Source organism: Pelobates fuscus, chromosome 3 (genome assembly GCF_036172605.1).
Source record: "Pelobates fuscus isolate aPelFus1 chromosome 3, aPelFus1.pri, whole genome shotgun sequence".
NCBI classification, from domain to species: domain Eukaryota; kingdom Metazoa; phylum Chordata; class Amphibia; order Anura; family Pelobatidae; genus Pelobates; species Pelobates fuscus.
Window position 1 is genome coordinate 396,230,067 of NC_086319.1, and position 20,944 is coordinate 396,251,010.

Sequence of the window (20,944 nt, forward strand, 5' to 3'; positions counted from 1 at the left end):
AACACCTTCTTTAGGAAGAGAATTTAACATCTTTCTTCTCACTTGAAAGAGGCCATAAATTGTCCTAAATATAAAGCTAGCAAAGAGTAAGTCACGTGGAGAATTCCACACCATGCACGATTCACCCCAGCATTTGCATGTTCCATTGTAATGTAATTAAACCGGTATGGCTTCACATGGCCACAAACACAGATACTGGCTAGCTGGTGCAGTGCCTTTCTGTTTGGCTTTGCCTTCAATTACAGTGGTATTGTGCTGAAAAGAAAAGTACTTATTTTCTTTCCTCTTTAGGCTGAATATTTAATTTGTCAGAATCTATCTAATTTTATGTCGGTGGGGGAAAAAAACCTACCTTTGTTGGCTACTCTGTTGACGACCACGTCCACCTTTACAATGAGACCTCGTGGCGCAACGGTAGCGCGTCTGACTCCAGATCAGAAGGTTGCGTGTTCAAATCACGTCGGGGTCATGCTGCTTTTGCTTTGGAGAAGAGTAAGCACAGATCTCTTGTCATACCAGAGTTGGATAAAAAGCAGGCTTAGCATATATAATCCATATATCCCGTACTTGCGTTATTTCATTATGTTGATGGTCAAAACGGGAAAAGTCCTGCTCATCTACAGTAGGTAGATTTGACATGCTGCAGGATTCCTGATTGTTTCAAATGAATTCTGTGGATTTTAAACTAGGAGTCGGGAACCAAAAATAGAGTCCCCCTGTTCCTTTAGCGTGTCATTTTATGGGTTCCTCCTTTTTTTTGCTTTACTCCCTTTTTGTCAAAACAGGTTAATGAATCGATTTCCTAGAGGCAGCATTTGAATGCTGAATACTGGAGGACAGCACTTTCCCTATGCTGGTGTTGAATTGTTATCTTTTGTTTGCACCTGTTGGTGGTCATTTGACATGCTAGCAGATTTCACCTGAATGTAAAATGAGGAACTTGCGCTTTAAACTCTTTCTGTGTGAGAATAAATAGAGGGGGATGTGTAATATTTTAGCATTGATCTAGTTTTCTTGTGTTTTTGCGGTCTTGTAGAGGTGAAGGCGTTCTAAATGACCTATGCCGCCAGCAGTGCTGCATGAGTGTGGAAAGATATTGTCAGGACTTGCAACCTTTTGACAAGAAAGAAAATGAAATGATCAGAACGCTCCCAAATGGCGTGCGTGTTTTGAGTACGCAGCCACAGGGATTTTGCGCAGGTAGCGTGGCCGAGCGGTCTAAGGCGCTGGATTAAGGCTCCAGTCTCTTCGGGGGCGTGGGTTCGAATCCCACCGCTGCCATCAGGCTCTTTTTTTCTTCCAGCCTTCTGTGGATGAATAAACGTATCACGCCGTTTAAATACCGCTTCCTTATTTGCCACAACGTGCAACTTATGTGGACATGGAAATGCACTTGTTGCATACTCATTTGATCTTTGAAAATGGAACAGTAACACAGAAAGTTAGAAAAGTAATGCAGGATGAAAAGAAGACTCAGCTTCAACATTTCACCCACCCTTCTTCCCCTTGTTGTTCCAAAAGAAGGAGAAAGGAAAAAAAGAAAGACCTGAAGTCATTTTCAATTGTGCCCCAAGTTGGGCAGCATGATTCCTTTAGAACTCCATATGTGCATTCCGATTTCTCCTTGGAGCAACAAGCTGTGCTACAATACCCACTTTAGATACTAAAGTGGCATAGTTTCCAGCTTTGCCACAAGAACATCGAGGCCATCCTCAAATACATCTACTGAATTCCATAAAACACCTTCTTTAGGAAGAGAATTTAACATCTTTCTTCTCACTTGAAAGAGGCCATAAATTGTCCTAAATATAAAGCTAGCAAAGAGTAAGTCACGTGGAGAATTCCACACCATGCACGATTCACCCCAGCATTTGCATGTTCCATTGTAATGTAATTAAACCGGTATGGCTTCACATGGCCACAAACACAGATACTGGCTAGCTGGTGCAGTGCCTTTCTGTTTGGCTTTGCCTTCAATTACAGTGGTATTGTGCTGAAAAGAAAAGTACTTATTTTCTTTCCTCTTTAGGCTGAATATTTAATTTGTCAGAATCTATCTAATTTTATGTCGGTGGGGGAAAAAAACCTACCTTTGTTGGCTACTCTGTTGACGACCACGTCCACCTTTACAATGAGACCTCGTGGCGCAACGGTAGCGCGTCTGACTCCAGATCAGAAGGTTGCGTGTTCAAATCACGTCGGGGTCATGCTGCTTTTGCTTTGGAGAAGAGTAAGCACAGATCTCTTGTCATACCAGAGTTGGATAAAAAGCAGGCTTAGCATATATAATCCATATATCCCGTACTTGCGTTATTTCATCATGTTGATGGTCAAAACGGGAAAAGTCCTGCTCATCTACAGTAGGTAGATTTGACATGCTGCAGGATTCCTGATTGTTTCAAATGAATCCTGTGGATTTTAAAATAGGAGTCGGGAACCAAAAATAGAGTCCCCCTGTTCCTTTAGCGTGTCATTTTATGGGTTCCTCCTTTTTTTTTGCTTTACTAACTTTTTGTCAAAACAGGTTAATGAATCGATTTCCTAGAGGCAGCATTTGAATGCTGAATACTGGAGGACAGCACTTTCCCTATGCTGGTGTTGAATTGTTATCTTTTGTTTGCACCTGTTGGTGGTCATTTGACATGCTAGCAGATTTCACCTGAATGTAAAATGAGGAACTTGCGCTTTAAACTCTTTCTGTGTGAGAATAAATAAAGGGGGATGTGTAATATTTTAGCATTGATCTAGTTTTCTTGTGTTTTTGCGGTCTTGTAGAGGTGAAGGCGTTCTAAATGACCTATGCCGCCAGCAGTGCTGCATGAGTGTGGAAAGATATTGTCGGGACTTGCAACCTTTTGACAAGAAAGAAAAGGAAATGATCAGAACGCTCCCAAATGGCGTGCGTGTTTTGAGTACGCAGCCACAGGAATTTTGTGCAGGTAGCGTGGCCGAGCGGTCTAAGGCGCTGGATTAAGGCTCCAGTCTCTTCGGGGGCGTGGGTTCGAATCCCACCGCTGCCATCAGGCTCTTTTTTTCTTCCAGCCTTCTGTGGATGAATAAACGTATCACGCCGTTTAAATACCGCTTCCTTATTTGCCACAACGTGCAACTTATGTGGACATGGAAATGCACTTGTTGCATACTCATTTGATCTTTGAAAATGGAACAGTAACACAGAAAGTTAGAAAAGTAATGCAGGATGAAAAGAAGACTCAGCTTCAACATTTCACCCACCCTTCTTCCCCTTGTTGTTCCAAAAGAAGGAGAAAGGAAAAAAAGAAAGACCTGAAGTCATTTTCAATTGTGCCCCAAGTTGGGCAGCAGGATTCCTTTAGAACTCCAGATGTGCATTCCGATTTCTCCTTGGATCAACAAGCTGTGCTACAATACCCACTTTAGATACTAAAGTGGCATAGTTTCCAGCTTTGCCACAAGAACATCGAGGCCATCCTCAAATACATCTACTGAATTCCATAAAACACCTTCTTTAGGAAGAGAATTTAACATCTTTCTTCTCACTTGAAAGAGGCCATAAATTGTCCTAAATATAAAGCTAGCAAAGAGTAAGTCACGTGGAGAATTCCACACCATGCACGATTCACCCCAGCATTTGCATGTTCCATTGTAATGTAATTAAACCGGTATGGCTTCACATGGCCACAAACACAGATACTGGCTAGCTGGTGCAGTGCCTTTCTGTTTGGCTTTGCCTTCAATTACAGTGGTATTGTGCTGAAAAGAAAAGTACTTATTTTCTTTCCTCTTTAGGCTGAATATTTAATTTGTCAGAATCTATCTAATTTTATGTCGGTGGGGGAAAAAAACCTACCTTTGTTGGCTACTCTGTTGACGACCACGTCCACCTTTACAATGAGACCTCGTGGCGCAACGGTAGCGCGTCTGACTCCAGATCAGAAGGTTGCGTGTTCAAATCACGTCGGGGTCATGCTGCTTTTGCTTTGGAGAAGAGTAAGCACAGATCTCTTGTCATACCAGAGTTGGATAAAAAGCAGGCTTAGCATATATAATCCATATATCCCGTACTTGCGTTATTTCATTATGTTGATGGTCAAAACGGGAAAAGTCCTGCTCATCTACAGTAGGTAGATTTGACATGCTGCAGGATTCCTGATTGTTTCAAATGAAACCTGTGGATTTTAAACTAGGAGTCGGGAAACAAAAATAGAGTCCCCCTGTTCCTTTAGCGTGTCATTTTATGGGTTCCTCCTTTTTTTTGCTTTACTCCCTTTTTGTCAAAACAGGTTAATGAATCGATTTCCTAGAGGCAGCATTTGAATGCTGAATACTGGAGGACAGCACTTTCCCTATGCTGGTGTTGAATTGTTATCTTTTGTTTGCACCTGTTGGTGGTCATTTGACATGCTAGCAGATTTCACCTGAATGTAAAATGAGGAACTTGCGCTTTAAACTCTTTCTGTGTGAGAATAAATAGAGGGGGATGTGTAATATTTTAGCATTGATCTAGTTTTCTTGTGTTTTTGCGGTCTTGTAGAGGTGAAGGCGTTCTAAATGACCTATGCCGCCAGCAGTGCTGCATGAGTGTGGAAAGATATTGTCAGGACTTGCAACCTTTTGACAAGAAAGAAAATGAAATGATCAGAACGCTCCCAAATGGCGTGCGTGTTTTGAGTACGCAGCCACAGGGATTTTGCGCAGGTAGCGTGGCCGAGCGGTCTAAGGCGCTGGATTAAGGCTCCAGTCTCTTCGGGGGCGTGGGTTCGAATCCCACCGCTGCCATCAGGCTCTTTTTTTCTTCCAGCCTTCTGTGGATGAATAAACGTATCACGCCGTTTAAATACCGCTTCCTTATTTGCCACAACGTGCAACTTATGTGGACATGGAAATGCACTTGTTGCATACTCATTTGATCTTTGAAAATGGAACAGTAACACAGAAAGTTAGAAAAGTAATGCAGGATGAAAAGAAGACTCAGCTTCAACATTTCACCCACCCTTCTTCCCCTTGTTGTTCCAAAAGAAGGAGAAAGGAAAAAAAGAAAGACCTGAAGTCATTTTCAATTGTGCCCCAAGTTGGGCAGCAGGATTCCTTTAGAACTCCAGATGTGCATTCCGATTTCTCCTTGGATCAACAAGCTGTGCTACAATACCCACTTTAGATACTAAAGTGGCATAGTTTCCAGCTTTGCCACAAGAACATCGAGGCCATCCTCAAATACATCTACTGAATTCCATAAAACACCTTCTTTAGGAAGAGAATTTAACATCTTTCTTCTCACTTGAAAGAGGCCATAAATTGTCCTAAATATAAAGCTAGCAAAGAGTAAGTCACGTGGAGAATTCCACACCATGCACGATTCACCCCAGCATTTGCATGTTCCATTGTAATGTAATTAAACCGGTATGGCTTCACATGGCCACAAACACAGATACTGGCTAGCTGGTGCAGTGCCTTTCTGTTTGGCTTTGCCTTCAATTACAGTGGTATTGTGCTGAAAAGAAAAGTACTTATTTTCTTTCCTCTTTAGGCTGAATATTTAATTTGTCAGAATCTATCTAATTTTATGTCGGTGGGGGAAAAAAACCTACCTTTGTTGGCTACTCTGTTGACGACCACGTCCACCTTTACAATGAGACCTCGTGGCGCAACGGTAGCGCGTCTGACTCCAGATCAGAAGGTTGCATGTTCAAATCACGTCGGGGTCATGCTGCTTTTGCTTTGGAGAAGAGTAAGCACAGATCTCTTGTCATACCAGAGTTGGATAAAAAGCAGGCTTAGCATATATAATCCATATATCCCGTACTTGCGTTATTTCATTATGTTGATGGTCAAAACGGGAAAAGTCCTGCTCATCTACAGTAGGTAGATTTGACATGCTGCAGGATTCCTGATTGTTTCAAATGAAACCTGTGGATTTTAAACTAGGAGTCGGGAACCAAAAATAGAGTCCCCCTGTTCCTTTAGCGTGTCATTTTATGGGTTCCTCCTTTTTTTTGCTTTACTCCCTTTTTGTCAAAACAGGTTAATGAATCGATTTCCTAGAGGCAGCATTTGAATGCTGAATACTGGAGGACAGCACTTTCCCTATGCTGGTGTTGAATTGTTATCTTTTGTTTGCACCTGTTGGTGGTCATTTGACATGCTAGCAGATTTCACCTGAATGTAAAATGAGGAACTTGCGCTTTAAACTCTTTCTGTGTGAGAATAAATAGAGGGGGATGTGTAATATTTTAGCATTGATCTAGTTTTCTTGTGTTTTTGCGGTCTTGTAGAGGTGAAGGCGTTCTAAATGACCTATGCCGCCAGCAGTGCTGCATGAGTGTGGAAAGATATTGTCAGGACTTGCAACCTTTTGACAAGAAAGAAAATGAAATGATCAGAACGCTCCCAAATGGCGTGCGTGTTTTGAGTACGCAGCCACAGGGATTTTGCGCAGGTAGCGTGGCCGAGCGGTCTAAAGCGCTGGATTAAGGCTCCAGTCTCTTCGGGGGCGTGGGTTCGAATCCCACCGCTGCCATCAGGCTCTTTTTTTCTTCCAGCCTTCTGTGGATGAATAAACGTATCACGCCGTTTAAATACCGCTTCCTTATTTGCCACAACGTGCAACTTATGTGGACATGGAAATGCACTTGTTGCATACTCATTTGATCTTTGAAAATGGAACAGTAACACAGAAAGTTAGAAAAGTAATGCAGGATGAAAAGAAGACTCAGCTTCAACATTTCACCCACCCTTCTTCCCCTTGTTGTTCCAAAAGAAGGAGAAAGGAAAAAAAGAAAGACCTGAAGTCATTTTCAATTGTGCCCCAAGTTGGGCAGCATGATTCCTTTAGAACTCCATATGTGCATTCAGATTTCTCCTTGGATCAACAAGCTGTGTTACAATACCCACTTTAGATACTAAAGTGGCATAGTTTCCAGCTTTGCCACAAGAACATCGAGGCCATCCTCAAATACATCTACTGAATTCCATAAAACACCTTCTTTAAGAAGAGAATTTAACATCTTTCTTCTCACTTGAAAGAGGCCATAAATTGTCCTAAATATAAAGCTAGCAAAGAGTAAGTCACATGGAGAATTCCACACCATGCACGATTCACCCCAGCATTTGCATGTTCCATTGTAATGTAATTAAACCGGTATGGCTTCACATGGCCACAAACACAGAAACTGGCTAGCTGGTGCGGTGCCTTTCTGTTTGGCTTTGCCTTCAATTACAGTGGTATTGTGCTGAAAAGAAAAGTACTTATTTTCTTTCCTCTTTAGGCTGAATATTTAATTTGTCAGAATCTATCTAATTTTATGTCGGTTGGGGGAAAAAAAACTACCTTTGTTGGCTACTCTGTTGACGACCACGTCCACCTTTACAATGAGACCTCGTGGCGCAACGGTAGCGCGTCTGACTCCAGATCAGAAGGTTGTGTGTTCAAATCACGTCGGGGTCATGCTGCTTTTGCTTTGGAGAAGAGTAAGCACAGATCTCTTGTCATACCAGAGTTGGATAAAAAGCAGGCTTAGCATATATAATCCATATATCCCGTACTTGCGTTATTTCATTATGTTGATGGTCAAAACGGGAAAAGTCCTGCTCATCTACAGTAGGTAGATTTGACATGCTGCAGGATTCCTGATTGTTTCAAATGAATTCTGTGGATTTTAAACTAGGAGTCGGGAACCAAAAATAGAGTCCCCCTGTTCCTTTAGCGTGTCATTTTATGGGTTCCTCCTTTTTTTTGCTTTACTCCCTTTTTGTCAAAACAGGTTAATGAATCGATTTCCTAGAGGCAGCATTTGAATGCTGAATACTGGAGGACAGCACTTTCCCTATGCTGGTGTTGAATTGTTATCTTTTGTTTGCACCTGTTGGTGGTCATTTGACATGCTAGCAGATTTCACCTGAATGTAAAATGAGGAACTTGCGCTTTAAACTCTTTCTGTGTGAGAATAAATAGAGGGGGATGTGTAATATTTTAGCATTGATCTAGTTTTCTTGTGTTTTTGCGGTCTTGTAGAGGTGAAGGCGTTCTAAATGACCTATGCCGCCAGCAGTGCTGCATGAGTGTGGAAAGATATTGTCAGGACTTGCAACCTTTTGACAAGAAAGAAAATGAAATGATCAGAACGCTCCCAAATGGCGTGCGTGTTTTGAGTACGCAGCCACAGGGATTTTGCGCAGGTAGCGTGGTCGAGTGGTCTAAGGCGCTGGATTAAGGCTCCAGTCTCTTCGGGGGCGTGGGTTCGAATCCCACCGCTGCCATCAGGCTCTTTTTTTCTTCCAGCCTTCTGTGGATGAATAAACGTATCACGCCGTTTAAATACCGCTTCCTTATTTGCCACAACGTGCAACTTATGTGGACATGGAAATGCACTTGTTGCATACTCATTTGATCTTTGAAAATGGAACAGTAACACAGAAAGTTAGAAAAGTAATGCAGGATGAAAAGAAGACTCAGCTTCAACATTTCACCCACCCTTCTTCCCCTTGTTGTTCCAAAAGAAGGAGAAAGGAAAAAAAGAAAGACCTGAAGTCATTTTCAATTGTGCCCCAAGTTGGGCAGCATGATTCCTTTAGAACTCCATATGTGCATTCCGATTTCTCCTTGGAGCAACAAGCTGTGCTACAATACCCACTTTAGATACTAAAGTGGCATAGTTTCCAGCTTTGCCACAAGAACATCGAGGCCATCCTCAAATACATCTACTGAATTCCATAAAACACCTTCTTTAGGAAGAGAATTTAACATCTTTCTTCTCACTTGAAAGAGGCCATAAATTGTCCTAAATATAAAGCTAGCAAAGAGTAAGTCACGTGGAGAATTCCACACCATGCACGATTCACCCCAGCATTTGCATGTTCCATTGTAATGTAATTAAACCGGTATGGCTTCACATGGCCACAAACAAAGATACTGGCTAGCTGGTGCAGTGCCTTTCTGTTTGGCTTTGCCTTCAATTACAGTGGTATTGTGCTGAAAAGAAAAGTACTTATTTTCTTTCCTCTTTAGGCTGAATATTTAATTTGTCAGAATCTATCTAATTTTATGTCGGTGGGGGAAAAAAACCTACCTTTGTTGGCTACTCTGTTGACGACCACATCCACCTTTACAATGAGACCTCGTGGCGCAACGGTAGCGCGTCTGACTCCAGATCAGAAGGTTGCGTGTTCAAATCACGTCGGGGTCATGCTGCTTTTGCTTTGGAGAAGAGTAAGCACAGATCTCTTGTCATACCAGAGTTGGATAAAAAGCAGGCTTAGCATATATAATCCATATATCCCGTACTTGCGTTATTTCATCATGTTGATGGTCAAAACGGGAAAAGTCCTGCTCATCTACAGTAGGTAGATTTGACATGCTGCAGGATTCCTGATTGTTTCAAATGAATCCTGTGGATTTTAAAATAGGAGTCGGGAACCAAAAATAGAGTCCCCCTGTTCCTTTAGCGTGTCATTTTATGGGTTCCTCCTTTTTTTTTGCTTTACTAACTTTTTGTCAAAACAGGTTAATGAATCGATTTCCTAGAGGCAGCATTTGAATGCTGAATACTGGAGGACAGCACTTTCCCTATGCTGGTGTTGAATTGTTATCTTTTGTTTGCACCTGTTGGTGGTCATTTGACATGCTAGCAGATTTCACCTGAATGTAAAATGAGGAACTTGCGCTTTAAACTCTTTCTGTGTGAGAATAAATAAAGGGGGATGTGTAATATTTTAGCATTGATCTAGTTTTCTTGTGTTTTTGCGGTCTTGTAGAGGTGAAGGCGTTCTAAATGACCTATGCCGCCAGCAGTGCTGCATGAGTGTGGAAAGATATTGTCGGGACTTGCAACCTTTTGACAAGAAAGAAAAGGAAATGATCAGAACGCTCCCAAATGGCGTGCGTGTTTTGAGTACGCAGCCACAGGAATTTTGTGCAGGTAGCGTGGCCGAGCGGTCTAAGGCGCTGGATTAAGGCTCCAGTCTCTTCGGGGGCGTGGGTTCGAATCCCACCGCTGCCATCAGGCTCTTTTTTTCTTCCAGCCTTCTGTGGATGAATAAACGTATCACGCCGTTTAAATACCGCTTCCTTATTTGCCACAACGTGCAACTTATGTGGACATGGAAATGCACTTGTTGCATACTCATTTGATCTTTGAAAATGGAACAGTAACACAGAAAGTTAGAAAAGTAATGCAGAATGAAAAGAAGACTCAGCTTCAACATTTCACCCACCCTTCTTCCCCTTGTTGTTCCAAAAGAAGGAGAAAGGAAAAAAAGAAAGACCTGAAGTCATTTTCAATTGTGCCCCAAGTTGGGCAGCAGGATTCCTTTAGAACTCCAGATGTGCATTCCGATTTCTCCTTGGATCAACAAGCTGTGCTACAATACCCACTTTAGATACTAAAGTGGCATAGTTTCCAGCTTTGCCACAAGAACATCGAGGCCATCCTCAAATACATCTACTGAATTCCATAAAACACCTTCTTTAGGAAGAGAATTTAACATCTTTCTTCTCACTTGAAAGAGGCCATAAATTGTCCTAAATATAAAGCTAGCAAAGAGTAAGTCACGTGGAGAATTCCACACCATGCACGATTCACCCCAGCATTTGCATGTTCCATTGTAATGTAATTAAACCGGTATGGCTTCACATGGCCACAAACACAGATACTGGCTAGCTGGTGCAGTGCCTTTCTGTTTGGCTTTGCCTTCAATTACAGTGGTATTGTGCTGAAAAGAAAAGTACTTATTTTCTTTCCTCTTTAGGCTGAATATTTAATTTGTCAGAATCTATCTAATTTTATGTCGGTGGGGGAAAAAAACCTACCTTTGTTGGCTACTCTGTTGACGACCACGTCCACCTTTACAATGAGACCTCGTGGCGCAACGGTAGCGCGTCTGACTCCAGATCAGAAGGTTGCGTGTTCAAATCACGTCGGGGTCATGCTGCTTTTGCTTTGGAGAAGAGTAAGCACAGATCTCTTGTCATACCAGAGTTGGATAAAAAGCAGGCTTAGCATATATAATCCATATATCCCGTACTTGCGTTATTTCATTATGTTGATGGTCAAAACGGGAAAAGTCCTGCTCATCTACAGTAGGTAGATTTGACATGCTGCAGGATTCCTGATTGTTTCAAATGAAACCTGTGGATTTTAAACTAGGAGTCGGGAACCAAAAATAGAGTCCCCCTGTTCCTTTAGCGTGTCATTTTATGGGTTCCTCCTTTTTTTTGCTTTACTCCCTTTTTGTCAAAACAGGTTAATGAATCGATTTCCTAGAGGCAGCATTTGAATGCTGAATACTGGAGGACAGCACTTTCCCTATGCTGGTGTTGAATTGTTATCTTTTGTTTGCACCTGTTGGTGGTCATTTGACATGCTAGCAGATTTCACCTGAATGTAAAATGAGGAACTTGCGCTTTAAACTCTTTCTGTGTGAGAATAAATAGAGGGGGATGTGTAATATTTTAGCATTGATCTAGTTTTCTTGTGTTTTTGCGGTCTTGTAGAGGTGAAGGCGTTCTAAATGACCTATGCCGCCAGCAGTGCTGCATGAGTGTGGAAAGATATTGTCAGGACTTGCAACCTTTTGACAAGAAAGAAAATGAAATGATCAGAACGCTCCCAAATGGCGTGCGTGTTTTGAGTACGCAGCCACAGGGATTTTGCGCAGGTAGCGTGGCCGAGCGGTCTAAGGCGCTGGATTAAGGCTCCAGTCTCTTCGGGGACGTGGGTTCGAATCCCACCGCTGCCATCAGGCTCTTTTTTTCTTCCAGCCTTCTGTGGATGAATAAACGTATCACGCCGTTTAAATACCGCTTCCTTATTTGCCACAACGTGCAACTTATGTGGACATGGAAATGCACTTGTTGCATACTCATTTGATCTTTGAAAATGGAACAGTAACACAGAAAGTTAGAAAAGTAATGCAGGATGAAAAGAAGACTCAGCTTCAACATTTCACCCACCCTTCTTCCCCTTGTTGTTCCAAAAGAAGGAGAAAGGAAAAAAAGAAAGACCTGAAGTCATTTTCAATTGTGCCCCAAGTTGGGCAGCAGGATTCCTTTAGAACTCCAGATGTGCATTCCGATTTCTCCTTGGATCAACAAGCTGTGCTACAATACCCACTTTAGATACTAAAGTGGCATAGTTTCCAGCTTTGCCACAAGAACATCGAGGCCATCCTCAAATACATCTACTGAATTCCATAAAACACCTTCTTTAGGAAGAGAATTTAACATCTTTCTTCTCACTTGAAAGAGGCCATAAATTGTCCTAAATATAAAGCTAGCAAAGAGTAAGTCACGTGGAGAATTCCACACCATGCACGATTCACCCCAGCATTTGCATGTTCCATTGTAATGTAATTAAACCGGTATGGCTTCACATGGCCACAAACACAGATACTGGCTAGCTGGTGCAGTGCCTTTCTGTTTGGCTTTGCCTTCAATTACAGTGGTATTGTGCTGAAAAGAAAAGTACTTATTTTCTTTCCTCTTTAGGCTGAATATTTAATTTGTCAGAATCTATCTAATTTTATGTCGGTGGGGGAAAAAAACCTACCTTTGTTGGCTACTCTGTTGACGACCACGTCCACCTTTACAATGAGACCTCGTGGCGCAACGGTAGCGCGTCTGACTCCAGATCAGAAGGTTGCATGTTCAAATCACGTCGGGGTCATGCTGCTTTTGCTTTGGAGAAGAGTAAGCACAGATCTCTTGTCATACCAGAGTTGGATAAAAAGCAGGCTTAGCATATATAATCCATATATCCCGTACTTGCGTTATTTCATTATGTTGATGGTCAAAACGGGAAAAGTCCTGCTCATCTACAGTAGGTAGATTTGACATGCTGCAGGATTCCTGATTGTTTCAAATGAAACCTGTGGATTTTAAACTAGGAGTCGGGAACCAAAAATAGAGTCCCCCTGTTCCTTTAGCGTGTCATTTTATGGGTTCCTCCTTTTTTTTGCTTTACTCCCTTTTTGTCAAAACAGGTTAATGAATCGATTTCCTAGAGGCAGCATTTGAATGCTGAATACTGGAGGACAGCACTTTCCCTATGCTGGTGTTGAATTGTTATCTTTTGTTTGCACCTGTTGGTGGTCATTTGACATGCTAGCAGATTTCACCTGAATGTAAAATGAGGAACTTGCGCTTTAAACTCTTTCTGTGTGAGAATAAATAGAGGGGGATGTGTAATATTTTAGCATTGATCTAGTTTTCTTGTGTTTTTGCGGTCTTGTAGAGGTGAAGGCGTTCTAAATGACCTATGCCGCCAGCAGTGCTGCATGAGTGTGGAAAGATATTGTCAGGACTTGCAACCTTTTGACAAGAAAGAAAATGAAATGATCAGAACGCTCCCAAATGGCGTGCGTGTTTTGAGTACGCAGCCACAGGGATTTTGCGCAGGTAGCGTGGCCGAGCGGTCTAAGGCGCTGGATTAAGGCTCCAGTCTCTTCGGGGGCGTGGGTTCGAATCCCACCGCTGCCATCAGGCTCTTTTTTTCTTCCAGCCTTCTGTGGATGAATAAACGTATCACGCCGTTTAAATACCGCTTCCTTATTTGCCACAACGTGCAACTTATGTGGACATGGAAATGCACTTGTTGCATACTCATTTGATCTTTGAAAATGGAACAGTAACACAGAAAGTTAGAAAAGTAATGCAGGATGAAAAGAAGACTCAGCTTCAACATTTCACCCACCCTTCTTCCCCTTGTTGTTCCAAAAGAAGGAGAAAGGAAAAAAAGAAAGACCTGAAGTCATTTTCAATTGTGCCCCAAGTTGGGCAGCAGGATTCCTTTAGAACTCCATATGTGCATTCCGATTTCTCCTTGGATCAACAAGCTGTGTTACAATACCCACTTTAGATACTAAAGTGGCATAGTTTCCAGCTTTGCCACAAGAACATCGAGGCCATCCTCAAATACATCTACTGAATTCCATAAAACACCTTCTTTAGGAAGAGAATTTAACATCTTTCTTCTCACTTGAAAGAGGCCATAAATTGTCCTAAATATAAAGCTAGCAAAGAGTAAGTCACGTGGAGAATTCCACACCATGCACGATTCACCCCAGCATTTGCATGTTCCATTGTAATGTAATTAAACCGGTATGGCTTCACATGGCCACAAACACAGATACTGGCTAGCTGGTGCAGTGCCTTTCTGTTTGGCTTTGCCTTCAATTACAGTGGTATTGTGCTGAAAAGAAAAGTACTTATTTTCTTTCCTCTTTAGGCTGAATATTTAATTTGTCAGAATCTATCTAATTTTATGTCGGTGGGGGAAAAAAAACTACCTTTGTTGGCTACTCTGTTGACGACCACGTCCACCTTTACAATGAGACCTCGTGGCGCAACGCTAGCGCGTCTGACTCCAGATCAGAAGGTTGTGTGTTCAAATCACGTCGGGGTCATGCTGCTTTTGCTTTGGAGAAGAGTAAGCACAGATCTCTTGTCATACCAGAGTTGGATAAAAAGCAGGCTTAGCATATATAATCCATATATCCCGTACTTGCGTTATTTCATTATGTTGATGGTCAAAACGGGAAAAGTCCTGCTCATCTACAGTAGGTAGATTTGACATGCTGCAGGATTCCTGATTGTTTCAAATGAATCCTGTGGATTTTAAAATAGGAGTCGGGAAACAAAAATAGAGTCCCCCTGTTCCTTTAGCGTGTCATTTTATGGGTTCCTCCTTTTTTTTTGCTTTACTAACTTTTTGTCAAAACAGGTTAATGAATCGATTTCCGAGAGGCAGCATTTGAATGCTGAATACTGGAGGACAGCACTTTCCCTATGCTGGTGTTGAATTGTTATCTTTTGTTTGCACCTGTTGGTGGTCATTTGACATGCTAGCAGATTTCACCTGAATGTAAAATGAGGAACTTGCGCTTTAAACTCTTTCTGTGTGAGAATAAATAAAGGGGGATGTGTAATATTTTAGCATTGATCTAGTTTTCTTGTGTTTTTGCGGTCTTGTAGAGGTGAAGGCGTTCTAAATGACCTATGCCGCCAGCAGTGCTGCATGAGTGTGGAAAGATATTGTCGGGACTTGCAACCTTTTGACAAGAAAGAAAAGGAAATGATCAGAACGCTCCCAAATGGCGTGCGTGTTTTGAGTACGCAGCCACAGGAATTTTGCGCAGGTAGCGTGGCCGAGCGGTCTAAGGCGCTGGATTAAGGCTCCAGTCTCTTCGGGGGCGTGGGTTCGAATCCCACCGCTGCCATCAGGCTCTTTTTTTCTTCCAGCCTTCTGTGGATGAATAAACGTATCACGCCGTTTAAATACCGCTTCCTTATTTGCCACAACGTGCAACTTATGTGGACATGGAAATGCACTTGTTGCATACTCATTTGATCTTTGAAAATGGAACAGTAACACAGAAAGTTAGAAAAGTAATGCAGGATGAAAAGAAGACTCAGCTTCAACATTTCACCCACCCTTCTTCCCCTTGTTGTTCCAAAAGAAGGAGAAAGGAAAAAAAGAAATACCTGAAGTCATTTTCAATTGTGCCCCAAGTTGGGCAGCAGGATTCCTTTAGAACTCCATATGTGCATTCCGATTTCTCCTTGGATCAACAAGCTGTGTTACAATACCCACTTTAGATACTAAAGTGGCATAGTTTCCAGCTTTGCCACAAGAACATCGAGGCCATCCTCAAATACATCTACTGAATTCCATAAAACACCTTCTTTAGGAAGAGAATTTAACATCTTTCTTCTCACTTGAAAGAGGCCATAAATTGTCCTAAATATAAAGCTAGCAAAGAGTAAGTCACGTGGAGAATTCCACACCATGCACGATTCACCCCAGCATTTGCATGTTCCATTGTAATGTAATTAAACCGGTATGGCTTCACATGGCCACAAACACAGAAACTGGCTAGCTGGTGCGGTGCCTTTCTGTTTGGCTTTGCCTTCAATTACAGTGGTATTGTGCTGAAAAGAAAAGTACTTATTTTCTTTCCTCTTTAGGCTGAATATTTAATTTGTCAGAATCTATCTAATTTTATGTCGGTGGGGGAAAAAAACCTACCTTTGTTGGCTACTCTGTTGACGACCACATCCACCTTTACAATGAGACCTCGTGGTGCAACGGTAGCGCGTCTGACTCCAGATCAGAAGGTTGCGTGTTCAAATCACGTCGGGGTCATGCTGCTTTTGCTTTGGAGAAGAGTAAGCACAGATCTCTTGTCATACCAGAGTTGGATAAAAAGCAGGCTTAGCATATATAATCCATATATCCCGTACTTGCGTTATTTCATTATGTTGATGGTCAAAACGGGAAAAGTCCTGCTCATCTACAGTAGGTAGATTTGACATGCTGCAGGATTCCTGATTGTTTCAAATGAATCCTGTGGATTTTAAAATAGGAGTCGGGAACCAAAAATAGAGTCCCCTTGTTCCTTTAGCGTGTCATTTTATGGGTTCCTCCTTTTTTTTGCTTTACTCCCTTTTTGTCAAAACAGGTTAATGAATCGATTTCCTAGAGGCAGCATTTGAATGCTGAATACTGGAGGACAGCACTTTCCCTATGCTGGTGTTGAATTGTTATCTTTTGTTTGCACCTGTTGGTGGTCATTTGACATGCTAGCAGATTTCACCTGAATGTAAAATGAGGAACTTGCGCTTTAAACTCTTTCTGTGTGAGAATAAATAGAGGGGGATGTGTAATATTTTAGCATTGATCTAGTTTTCTTGTGTTTTTGCGGTCTTGTAGAGGTGAAGGCGTTCTAAATGACCTATGCCGCCAGCAGTGCTGCATGAGTGTGGAAAGATATTGTCAGGACTTGCAACCTTTTGACAAGAAAGAAAATGAAATGATCAGAACGCTCCCAAATGGCGTGCGTGTTTTGAGTACGCAGCCACAGGGATTTTGCGCAGGTAGCGTGGCCGAGCGGTCTAAGGCGCTGGATTAAGGCTCCAGTCTCTTCGGGGGCGTGGGTTCGAATCCCACCGCTGCCATCAGGCTCTTTTTTTCTTCCAGCCTTCTGTGGATGAATAAACGTATCACGCCGTTTAAATACCGCTTCATTATTTGCCACAGCGTGCAACTTATGTGGACATGGAAATGCACTTGTTGCATACTCATTTGATCTTTGAAAATGGAACAGTAACACAGAAAGTTAGAAAAGTAATGCAGGATGAAAAGAAGACTCAGCTTCAACATTTCACCCACCCTTCTTCCCCTTGTTGTTCCAAAAGAAGGAGAAAGGAAAAAAAGAAAGACCTGAAGTCATTTTCAATTGTGCCCCAAATTGGGCAGCAGGATTCCTTTAGAACTCCATATGTGCATTCCGATTTCTCCTTGGATCAACAAGCTGTGTTACAATACCCACTTTAGATACTAAAGTGGCATAGTTTCCAGCTTTGCCACAAGAACATCGAGGCCATCCTCAAATACATCTACTGAATTCCATAAAACACCTTCTTTAGGAAGAGAATTTAACATCTTTCTTCTCACTTGAAAGAGGCCATAAATTGTCCTAAATATAAAGCTAGCAAAGAGTAAGTCACGTGGAGAATTCCACACCATGCACGATTCACCCCAGCATTTGCATGTTCCATTGTAATGTAATTAAACCGGTATGGCTTCACATGGCCACAAACACAGATACTGGCTAGCTGGTGCAGTGCCTTTCTGTTTGGCTTTGCCTTCAATTACAGTGGTATTGTGCTGAAAAGAAAAGTACTTATTTTCTTTCCTCTTTAGGCTGAATATTTAATTTGTCAGAATCTATCTAATTTTATGTCGGTGGGGGAAAAAAAACTACCTTTGTTGGCTACTCTGTTGACGACCACGTCCACCTTTATAATGAGACCTTGTGGCGCAACGGTAGCGCGTCTGACTGCAGATCAGAAGTTTGCGTGTTCAAATCACGTCGGGGTCATGCTGCTTTTGCTTTGGAGAAGAGTAAGCACAGATCTCTTGTCATACCAGAGTTGGATAAAAAGCAGGCTTAGCATATATAATCCATATATCCCGTACTTGCGTTATTTCATTATGTTGATGGTCAAAACGGGAAAAGTCCTGCTCATCTACAGTAGGTAGATTTGACATGCTGCAGGATTCCTGATTGTTTCAAATGAATCCTGTGGATTTTAAACTAGGAGTCGGGAACCAAAAATAGAGTCCCCCTGTTCCTTTAGCGTGTTATTTTATGGGTTCCTCCTTTTTTTTGCTTTACTCCCTTTTTGTCAAAACAGGTTAATGAATCGATTTCCTAGAGGCAGCATTTGAATGCTGAATACTGGAGGACAGCACTTTCCCTATGCTGGTGTTGAATTGTTATCTTTTGTTTGCACCTGTTGGTGGTCATTTGACATGCTAGCAGATTTCACCTGAATGTAAAATGAGGAACTTGCGCTTTAAACTCTATCTGTGTGAGAATAAATAGAGGGGGATGTGTAATATTTTAGCATTGATCTAGTTTTCTTGTGTTTTTGCGGTCTTGTAGAGGTGAAGGCGTTCTAAATGACCTATGCCGCCAGCAGTGCTGCATGAGTGTGGAAAGATATTGTCGGGACTTGCAACCTTTTGACAAGAAAGAAAATGAAATGATCAGAACGCTCCCAAATGGCGTGCGTGTTTTGAGTACGCAGCCACAGGGATTTTGCGCAGGTAGCGTGGCCGAGCAGTCCAAGGCGCTGGATTAAGGCTCCAGTCTCTTCGGGGGCGTGGGTTCGAATCCCACCGCTGCCATCAGGCTCTTTTTTTCTTCCAGCCTTCTGTGGATGAATAAACGTATCACGCCGTTTAAATACCGCTTCCTTATTTGCCCCAACGTGCAACTTATGTGGACATGGAAATGCACTTGTTGCATACTCATTTGATCTTTGAAAATGGAACAGTAACACAGAAAGTTAGAAAAGTAATGCAGGATGAAAAGAAGACTCAGCTTCAACATTTCACCCACCCTTCTTCCCCTTGTTGTTCCAAAAGAAGGAGAAAGGAAAAAAAGAAAGACCTGAAGTCATTTTCAATTGTGCCCCAAGTTGGGCAGCAGGATTCCTATAGAACTCCATATGTGCATTCCGATTTCTCCTTGGATCAACAAGCTGTGTTACAATACCCACTTTAGATACTATAGTTTCCAGCTTTGCCACAAGAACATCGAGGCCATCCTCAAATACATCTACTGAATTCCATAAAACACCTTCTTTAAGAAGAGAATTTAACATCTTTCTTCTCACTTGAAAGAGGCCATAAATTGTCCTAAATATAAAGCTAGCAAAGAGTAAGTCACGTGGAGAATTCCACACCATGCACGATTCACCCCAGCATTTGCATGTTCCATTGTAATGTAATTAAACCGGTATGGCTTCACATGGCCACAAACACAGATACTGGCTAGCTGGTGCAGTGCCTTTCTGTTTGGCTTTGCCTTCAATTACAGTGGTATTGTGCTGAAAAGAAAAGTACTTATTTTCTTTCCTCTTTAGGCTGAATATTTAATTTGTCAGAATCTATCTAATTTTATGTCGGTGGGGGAAAAAAAACTACCTTTGTTGGCTACTCTGTTGACGACCACGTCCAACTTTATAATGAGACCTTGTGGTGCAACGGTAGCGCGTCTGACTCCAGATCAGAAGGTTGCGTGTTCAAATCACGTCGGGGTCATGCTGCTTTTGCTTTGGAGAAGAGTAAGCACAGATCTCTTGTCATACCAGAGTTGGATAAAAAGCAGGCTTAGCATATATAATCCATATATCCCGTACTTGCGTTATTTCATTATGTTGATGGTCAAAACGGGAAAAGTCCTGCTCATCTACAGTAGGTAGATTTGACATGCTGCAGGATTCCTGATTGTTTCAAATGAATCCTGTGGATTTTAAACTAGGAGTCGGGAACCAAAAATAGAGTCCCCCTGTTCCTTTAGCTTGTCATTTTATGGGTTCCTCCTTTTTTTTGCTTTACTCCCTTTTTGTCAAAACAGGTTAATGAATCGATTTCCTAGAGGCAGCATTTGAATGCTGAATACTGGAGGACAGCACTTTCCCTATGCTGGTGTTGAATTGTTATCTTTTGTTTGCACCTGTTGGTGGTCATTTGACATGCTAGCAGATTTCACCTGAATGTAAAATGAGGAACTTGCGCTTTAAACTCTATCTGTGTGAGAATAAATAGAGGGGGATGTGTAATATTTTAGCATTGATCTAGTTTTCTTGTGTTTTTGCGGTCTTGTAGAGGTGAAGGCGTTCTAAATGACCTATGCCGCCAGCAGTGCTGCATGAGTGTGGAAAGATATTGTCGGGACTTGCAACCTTTTAACAAGAAAGAAAATGAAATGATCAGAACGCTCCCAAATGGCGTGCGTGTTTTGAGTACGCAGCCACAGGGATTTTACGCAGGTAGCGTGGCCGAGCGGTCCAAGGTGCTGGATTAAGGCTCCAGTCTCTTCGGGGGCGTGGGTTCGAATCCCACCGCTGCCATCAGGCTCTTTTTTTCTTCCAGCCTTCTGTGGATGAATAAACGTATCACGCCGTTTAAATACCGCTTCCTTATTTGCCACAACGTGCAACTTATGTGGACATGGAAATGCACTTGTTGCATACTCATTTGATCTTTGAAAATGGAACAGTAACACAGAAAGTTAGAAAAGTAATGCAGGATGAAAAGAAGACTCAGCTTCAACATTTCACCCACCCTTCTTCCCCTTGTTGTTCCAGAAGAAGGAGAAAGGAAAAAAAGAAAGACCTGAAGTCATTTTCAATTGTGCCCCAAGTTGGGCAGCAGGATTCCTTTAGAACTCCATATGTGCATTCCGATTTCTCCTTGGATCAACAAGCTGTGTTACAATACCCACTTTAGATACTAAAGTGGCATAGTTTCCAGCTTTGCCACAAGAACATCGAGGCCATCCTCAAATACATCTACTGAATTCCATAAAACACCTTCTTTAAGAAGAGAATTTAACATCTTTCTTCTCACTTGAAAGAGGCCATAAATTGTCCTAAATATAAAGCTAGCAAAGAGTAAGT

At 42.0% G+C, this 20,944-nt stretch overlaps 17 non-coding genes across 17 annotated transcripts; all 17 read left to right on the forward strand.

Annotated features, from left to right (window-relative positions):
• The first annotated feature begins 397 nt into the window (after positions 1-397).
• Positions 398-469, forward strand: TRNAW-CCA (transfer RNA tryptophan (anticodon CCA)). The gene has a single exon. It is a non-coding gene; the product is annotated as a tRNA-Trp (tRNA).
• A 730-nt stretch (positions 470-1,199) lies between these two features.
• TRNAL-AAG (transfer RNA leucine (anticodon AAG)) lies at positions 1,200-1,281 on the forward strand. The gene has a single exon. It is a non-coding gene; the product is annotated as a tRNA-Leu (tRNA).
• Positions 1,282-2,135: 854 nt separating this feature from the next.
• TRNAW-CCA (transfer RNA tryptophan (anticodon CCA)) lies at positions 2,136-2,207 on the forward strand. Its single transcript has one exon. It is a non-coding gene; the product is annotated as a tRNA-Trp (tRNA).
• Positions 2,208-2,938: 731 nt separating this feature from the next.
• Positions 2,939-3,020, forward strand: TRNAL-AAG (transfer RNA leucine (anticodon AAG)). The gene has a single exon. It is a non-coding gene; the product is annotated as a tRNA-Leu (tRNA).
• An 854-nt stretch (positions 3,021-3,874) lies between these two features.
• TRNAW-CCA (transfer RNA tryptophan (anticodon CCA)) lies at positions 3,875-3,946 on the forward strand. The gene has a single exon. It is a non-coding gene; the product is annotated as a tRNA-Trp (tRNA).
• A 730-nt stretch (positions 3,947-4,676) lies between these two features.
• On the forward strand, positions 4,677-4,758 carry TRNAL-AAG (transfer RNA leucine (anticodon AAG)). Its single transcript has one exon. It is a non-coding gene; the product is annotated as a tRNA-Leu (tRNA).
• A 2,593-nt stretch (positions 4,759-7,351) lies between these two features.
• On the forward strand, positions 7,352-7,423 carry TRNAW-CCA (transfer RNA tryptophan (anticodon CCA)). Its single transcript has one exon. It is a non-coding gene; the product is annotated as a tRNA-Trp (tRNA).
• Positions 7,424-9,089: 1,666 nt separating this feature from the next.
• Positions 9,090-9,161, forward strand: TRNAW-CCA (transfer RNA tryptophan (anticodon CCA)). Its single transcript has one exon. It is a non-coding gene; the product is annotated as a tRNA-Trp (tRNA).
• A 731-nt stretch (positions 9,162-9,892) lies between these two features.
• On the forward strand, positions 9,893-9,974 carry TRNAL-AAG (transfer RNA leucine (anticodon AAG)). Its single transcript has one exon. It is a non-coding gene; the product is annotated as a tRNA-Leu (tRNA).
• An 854-nt stretch (positions 9,975-10,828) lies between these two features.
• Positions 10,829-10,900, forward strand: TRNAW-CCA (transfer RNA tryptophan (anticodon CCA)). The gene has a single exon. It is a non-coding gene; the product is annotated as a tRNA-Trp (tRNA).
• Positions 10,901-11,630: 730 nt separating this feature from the next.
• TRNAL-AAG (transfer RNA leucine (anticodon AAG)) lies at positions 11,631-11,712 on the forward strand. The gene has a single exon. It is a non-coding gene; the product is annotated as a tRNA-Leu (tRNA).
• A 1,656-nt stretch (positions 11,713-13,368) lies between these two features.
• On the forward strand, positions 13,369-13,450 carry TRNAL-AAG (transfer RNA leucine (anticodon AAG)). Its single transcript has one exon. It is a non-coding gene; the product is annotated as a tRNA-Leu (tRNA).
• A 1,657-nt stretch (positions 13,451-15,107) lies between these two features.
• On the forward strand, positions 15,108-15,189 carry TRNAL-AAG (transfer RNA leucine (anticodon AAG)). The gene has a single exon. It is a non-coding gene; the product is annotated as a tRNA-Leu (tRNA).
• Positions 15,190-16,043: 854 nt separating this feature from the next.
• Positions 16,044-16,115, forward strand: TRNAW-CCA (transfer RNA tryptophan (anticodon CCA)). The gene has a single exon. It is a non-coding gene; the product is annotated as a tRNA-Trp (tRNA).
• A 730-nt stretch (positions 16,116-16,845) lies between these two features.
• On the forward strand, positions 16,846-16,927 carry TRNAL-AAG (transfer RNA leucine (anticodon AAG)). Its single transcript has one exon. It is a non-coding gene; the product is annotated as a tRNA-Leu (tRNA).
• A 2,584-nt stretch (positions 16,928-19,511) lies between these two features.
• TRNAW-CCA (transfer RNA tryptophan (anticodon CCA)) lies at positions 19,512-19,583 on the forward strand. The gene has a single exon. It is a non-coding gene; the product is annotated as a tRNA-Trp (tRNA).
• Positions 19,584-20,313: 730 nt separating this feature from the next.
• TRNAL-AAG (transfer RNA leucine (anticodon AAG)) lies at positions 20,314-20,395 on the forward strand. Its single transcript has one exon. It is a non-coding gene; the product is annotated as a tRNA-Leu (tRNA).
• Positions 20,396-20,944: the final 549 nt, after the last annotated feature.